Source organism: Triticum aestivum, chromosome 6A (assembly GCF_018294505.1).
Source record: "Triticum aestivum cultivar Chinese Spring chromosome 6A, IWGSC CS RefSeq v2.1, whole genome shotgun sequence".
Lineage (NCBI taxonomy): Eukaryota > Viridiplantae > Streptophyta > Magnoliopsida > Poales > Poaceae > Triticum > Triticum aestivum.
Genome location: NC_057809.1, coordinates 113,551,737 through 113,558,914, shown reverse-complemented (window position 1 = coordinate 113,558,914; position 7,178 = coordinate 113,551,737).

Below are 7,178 nucleotides of genomic sequence, written 5' to 3'. Positions count from 1 at the left end.
TCCTCCGTCATCAATGGGATCGAGTCATTGTGCCACCAAATCGAACTTTTTCAGTGCAGCCACATTTTGCCTTTATGGGAAGGCCTCAATGTGATCTATTGTCGTGCCTCTCGCCGGTGCCTCCAAAGAGTGAAGGTTATGGGCGCACGCTACCCTGATCAGGTAGGCGGACATAACCTTGTGTGCCTGTTGTTGAGATTTTTGGTACCGGTCCCCGTGAGGGACATTTGGGCCATGACGGTGGTCGTTGTGTCTTTGGTAGACACGAGGCCACCCAGGACTAGCCCAGTGGGGAGTGAGTCGGAATGGCCGGGAGAGTGTCATGGCAGTAGTCGGTTTCATCGGAATGCCATTGGTCCACCCGAATGGGATGACGAGGCCATGGGTTCCGTGGTGTGGGTACGGTGTGCTACCTCTGCAGAGTGTATATAAAGTCTGTCGATAGCAACACAGGTCGTAGTAGGTCACACTATCAGTTCTTGGTCGAAATGGAGGATAAACCTGAAATAATTAAGTAAAGTAATGTGATAACAAGAAGGTGGTGATTTGGACTATGAGATAGTCCATGTCTTGATCACGAGACAAGTTCTCGGTGAGGGTTGGAGACCAAGTGTTGGTCGTGGTTGTGATCGCCGGAAAGATCATTGTTGGAGACCAAGTGTTGGTCATGGTTGTGATCGCCGGAAAGATCATTGTTTGAGACCAAGTGTTGGTCGTGGTTATGATCGCCGTAAAGATCACCGTTTGGTTACAAGGCAACCCGTTGGTAAGAGATTCCGAGGGACTCAGTGCACAAGATTGGCTGCATTGCATGAGTAATATGTTGTTATTTGCATTTAAAAGAACCATGGCAAAACAGTAGATGACGACATATAGTTAACATGTTATGTCTACATTGAATATGATCGGTAGTTTATTTTCAGCATAGTTTCATGATGACATGCCATGCTCGGATTGATTATGCCATGATTGATGATATGCTATGATTTGCTATTGCCATGTTTGGAGCATGTTTGATATGCCATGATAGTATTACGTTAGTAGATGCTATGATGTTGTTCAGGCTTAATTATCTTTAACATGCCACGTTTAGTAATTGATATGAGATAGGTTGTTGCATGCACTGGGTTCTTGCCTTGTCACCTACTTGTTTGGACGCTATGTATTTGGTTGTAGGTCATACCCGAAGTGTTTGCTTGACCCGTCGTGCTAGGCTGTAACCTTGCCAGTCCTGTGAGTTGTGGAGCGCAGCCAGAGTAGTTATGCTTCCCAACCAAGACTCCCGCCGCTAGTTAAAGAGATTTCCGCTACCATTTAAATAGTCTTAGGGCTACGCCAGATAACTGTATTCATCAATGATGTGATCTTCTATACATGTATTTGATGAATATTCTTGTACCTAGAATGCTGTATTATGGACCTGTCATGCGTCAGGTGTTATCCTGGGCTGACGTGCGAAGGCCCCCTGCTCCATGCGGATCGGTGTGCCACACGTACTCAGGGTTCCAGTGATAACCCAGATAGGCCATCATCTCAGCTAACACAGCAGGTGATCTTGAGACACCAATGGCCGTCGTGTGGCGCACGACCTGCCTCGTTGGTTCCATCTGAAAACAAAGATGTTTCAAAGGAGTCAAATGACAGTGTGGGTATTGTTCAAAATACTACTCTAAGGAATAACTAGGTCTTATACAACTTTGGGGTGAATGTGGTCACGGGATCCTAATGTTAGAGTTAGTAAATTGGTTTAACCCAAGTAGAAGAGAGTTTAGAGTCCCAGAGTAAAGATCGAGCAGTAAAAGATCCTAATACCACCCAAATGGCGACATGTGCCCGTAAGACACACAGCCATGCTAGTAAAAAGTTTTGCAATGTCTAGACTCAACTTCGGCCAAGGAGTGTGGAAGGGGATTCCTACAGGCAGTCGGCTCTGATACCAACTTGTGACGCCCCCGATTCAATCATACACTAATCATACACGCAAATGTGTATGATCAAGATCAGGGACTCACGGGAAGATATCACAACACAAATCTACAAATAAAAAAAATTCATACAAGCATCATATTACAAGCCAGGGGCCTCGAGGGCTTGAATACAAGAGCTCGATCATAGACGAGTCAGAGGAAGCAACAATGTTTGAGTACAGACATAAGTTAAACAATTTGCCATAAGATGGCTAGCACAAACTGGGATACAGATCGAAAGAGGCACAGGCCTCCTGCCTGGGATCCTCCTAAACTACTTCTGGTCGTCGATGGTGGCCTGCACGTAGTAGTAGGTACCTCCGGTGTAGTAGGAGCCATCATCGGTGGCGTCTGGCTCCTGGGCTCGAACATCTAGTCGCAACAACCAGGTATAGAAAGGGGGGAAGGGGGAGCAAAGCAACCATGAGTACTCATCCAATGTACTCGCAAGCAAGGAGCTACACTACATATGCATTGTTATCAATGAAAGGGGTAGTGTATGTGGACTAAACTGCAGAATGCCAAAATAAGAGGGAGATAGCTAGTCCTATCGAAGACTACACTTCTGGAAGCCTCCATCTTGAAGCAGTAGAAGAGAGTAGATGGTAAGTTAACCAAGTATCATCGCATAGAATAATCCTACCCATCGATCCTCCCCTCATGGCCCTGTGAGAGAGCGATCACCGGGTTGTATCTGGCACTTGAAAGGGTGTATTTTATTAACTATCCGGTTCTAGTTGTCATAAGGTCAAGGTACAACTCCGTGTCGTCCTTTTACCATGGCACACAGCTATTCGAATAGATAAACTTCCCCGTAGGGGTGCACCACATTACCCAACATGCTCGATCGCCTTTGGCCGGACACACTTTCCTGGGTCATGCCCGGCCTCGGAAGATCAACATGTCATAGCCTCACCTAGGCACAACACAAACATCAGCATGCCAGTCTAAATCCTATGCATGCAGGGGTCTGGGTCCATCGCCCCTTGCTCACCTGCATGTTGCAAACGCGGGCGGAAGCAGACCTAGCCTCCCTAATACAAGAGCAGGCGTTCCAGCCCAATCCGGCGCGTGCCGCTTACTCGCTGATGCCAAGAAGGCTTCGACTGATACCACGACGTCGAGTGCCCATCACTGTTCCGTCGTAGTTGGTTAGTGCGTAAAGGCCAGTGGCCATACTCAGATCAAATACTAAGATCTCGTTAAGCGTGTTAAATGATGTAACCGTGGACGCCGACCAGGGCCAGGCCCACCTCTCTCCTAGGTGGTTTCAACCTGGCCTGTCGCTCCGCCACAAAGATCCACTTAGAGGGCCGTCGGGACAAACGTCCTTTCGGTCCCAATCCGTGAATCACTCGCAGGTACTCTACGAGCTGACCCGACTTTAGTCACCACAAGTATCATATATTATGTATATAAGTATATACCCGTGATCACCTCCCGAGTGATCACGGCCGGATAGTATTGCATGGCAGACGGACAAGAATGTGGGGCCATTGATGGAATACTAGCATCCTATGCTAAGCATTTAGGATTGCAGGTAAAGGTAACAACAGTAGTAGCAAAGATAGGATATGCATCGGGATAGGATTAACAGAAAGCAGTAACATGCTACACTACTCTAATGCAAGCAGTAGAGAGAAGAATAGGTGATATATGGTGATCAAGGGGGGGGGCTTTCCTGGTTGCTCTGCCAAGAAGGAGGGGTCGTCAACTGATACGTCTCCAACGTATCTATAATTTTTTTATTGTTCCATGCTATTATATTATCTGTTTTGGATGTTTAATGGGCTTTAATATACCTTTTTATATTATTTTTGGGACTAACTTACTAACCAAAGGCCTAGTGCAAATTGCTGTTTTTTTGCCTATTTCAGTGTTTTGCAGAAAAGGAATATCAAACAGAATCTAAATGGAATGAAACCTTTAGGAGAGTTATTTTTTGGAATAACGTGATCCAGGAGACTTGGAGTGGACGTCAAGAAAGAAGCGAGGAGGCAACGAGGTAGGAGGGCGCGCCCCCCACACTCGTGGGCCCCTCGCAGCTCAACCGACGTACTTCTTCCTCATATATATACCCATATACCCCGAAAACATCCGGGAGCACCATGAAACCCTATTTCCACCACTGCAACCTTCTGTACCCGCGAGATCCCATCTTGGGGCCTTTTCCGGTGCTCCGCCGAAGGGGGAATCGATCACTGAGGACTTCTACATCAACACCATAGCCTCTCCGATGATGTGTGAGTAGTTTACCACAGACCTTTGGGTCCATAGTTATTAGCTAGATGGCTTCTTCTATCTCTTTGGATCTCAATACAAAGTTCTCCTCGATTCTCTTGGAGATCCATTCGATATAATTCTTTTTGCTGTGTGTTTGTCGATATTCGATGAATTGTGGGTTTATGATCAAGATTATCTATGAACAATATTTGATTCTTCTCTTAAATCTTTTATGCATGATTTAAATATCTTTGTAAGTCTCTCCGAATTATCAGTTTGGTTTGGCCTACTAGATTGATCTTTCTTGCAATGGGAGAAGTGCTTAGCTTTGGGTTCAATCTTGCGGTGTCCTTTCCCAGTGACAGCAGGGGCAGCAAGGCACGTATTGTATTGTTGCCATCGAGGATAAAAAGATGGGGTTTATATCATATAGCTTGAGTTTATCCCTCTACATCCTATTATCTTGCCTAATGCGTTACTCTGTTCTTATGAACTTAATACTCTAGATGCATGCTGGATAGCGGTCGATGTGTGGAGTAATAGTAGTAGATGCAGAATCGTTTCGGTCTACTTGTCGCGGACGTGATGCCTATATACATGATCATGCCTAGATATTCTCATAACTATGCACTTTTCTGTCAATTGATCGATAGTAATTTGTTCACCCACCATAGAATTTGCTATCTTGAGAGAAGCCACTAGTGAAACCTATGGCCCCCGGGTCTATCTTCCATCATATTATTTTCCTATCTATTTACTATTTTTATCATTGTTTATTTTGCAATCTTTATTTTCCAATCTATACACCAAAAATACCAAAAATATTTATCTTATTATCTCTATCAGATCTCACTTTCGTAAGTGATCGTGAAGGGATTGACAACCCTTTATCGCGTTGGTTGCGAGGTTCTTGTTTGTTTGTGCAGGTATGAGGTGACTTGCGTCTTACCACCTACTGGATTGATACCTTGGTTCTCAAAACTGAGGGAAATACTTATGCTACTTTTCTGCATCACCCTTTCCTCTTCAAGGGAAAACCAACGCATGCTCAAGAGGTAGCAAGAAGGATTTCTGGCGCTGTTGCCGGGGAGGTTGCACCAAGTTAATGCAAGACTTGATCTCCTAGCATCTAGCCATGTCTGGCACCGTCTACGCACAAGTCAATACATACCAAGTACCCATCACAAACTATTATCCCTCGCATTACATTATTTGCCATTTTCCTCTTGTTTCCCTCTCCCCCACTTCACCCTTGCCGTTTTATTTTCCCTCTTTTCCGTCCGCCTCTTTTCCATTCGTCTCTCTTTGCTTGCCTCTTGTTTGCTTGTGTGTTGGATTGTTTGTCACGATGGCTCAAGATAATACTAAATTGTGTGATTTTTCCAATACCAACAAAAATGATTTTATTAGTACTCCGATCGCTCCTCTTACCGATGATGAATCTTGTGAAATTAATACTGCTTTGCTAAATCTTGTCATGAAAGATCCGTTTTCTGGCCTTCCTAGTGAAGATGCTACTACCCATCTAAACAACTTTGTTGATTTGTGTGATATGAAAAAGAAGAAAGATGTGGATAATGATATTGTTAAATTGAAGCTATTTCCGTTTTTGCTTAGAGATCATGCTAAAACTTGGTTTTCGTCTTTGCCTAAAAATAGTATTGATTCATGGAACAAGTGCAAAGATGCTTTTATCTCTAAGTATTTTCCTCTAGATAAGATCATCTCTCTTAGAAACGATATTATGAATTTTAAGCAACTTGATCATGAGCATGTTACACAAGCTTGGGAGAGGATGAAATTAATGATACGTAATTGCCCTACACATTGATTAAATTTATGGATGATCATACAAAATTTTTATGCCGGATTGAATTTTGCTTCTATAAATCTTTTAGATTCGGCCACGGGAGGCACTTTTATGGAAATCACTTTAGGAGAAGCTACTAAACTCCTAGATAATATTATGGTTAATTATTCCCAATGGCACACCGAAAGATCTACTAGTAAAAGGTTCATGCTATAGAAGAAATTAATGTTTTGAGTGGAAAGATGGATGAACTTATGAAATTGTTTGCTAATGAGAGTGTTTATTCCAGTCCTAATGATATGCCTTTTTCTACTTTGATTGAGAATAATAATGAATCTATGGATGTGAATTTTGTTGTTAGGAACAATTTTGGTAACAACGCGTATAGAGGAAACTTTAATCCTAGGCCGTTTCCTAGTAATTCCTCTAATAATTATGGTAATTCCTACAACAACTCTTATGGAATTTTTAATAAGATGCCCTCTGATTTTGACACTAGTGTTAAAGAATTTATGATTTCGCAAAAGAATTTCAATGCTTTGCTTGAAGAAAAATTACATAAGATTGATGAGTTGGCTAGGAACGTGGATAAAATTTCTCTTGATGTTGATTATTTGAAACTTAGATCTATTCCACCTAAGCATGATATCAATGAGTCTCTCAAAGCCATGAGAATTTTCATTGATGACTGCAAAGAAATAACCACTAGGATGCGTGCTAAAAAAGATTGCTTTATAAAAGCGTGTTCTTCTAGTTTTCACGATAACACTACTAGGAAAACCCTTACCAGTAGCGCTGGTTTTTGAGATACCAGTAGCGTGGGCACCAGTGCTACTGCTATGGCGCTACAACTATTTTGTAGCAGTAGCGCTTGTTTAAACCAGCGCTACTGCTATCTGTATCTAGCAGTAGCGCGCCTCTGTCCATCGCTACTGCTAATACTAGTAGCATGGGCTTCAAAAAAACGCTACTGGTAAGCAGCGCTGCTACTACTCCAATACCCCACACTACTGCTAGTATTTTCTTTTTTTATGTTGCTGTATTCATATTTTTACAGGTTTTATACAGTTAGAACATACACATACACTGGAACTATATGAAAAAGGAATGTCTCATCATCATCATCGAAGTGGTACAACATAGTCTCATCATATCAACATAGTCTCAACACAAATGAT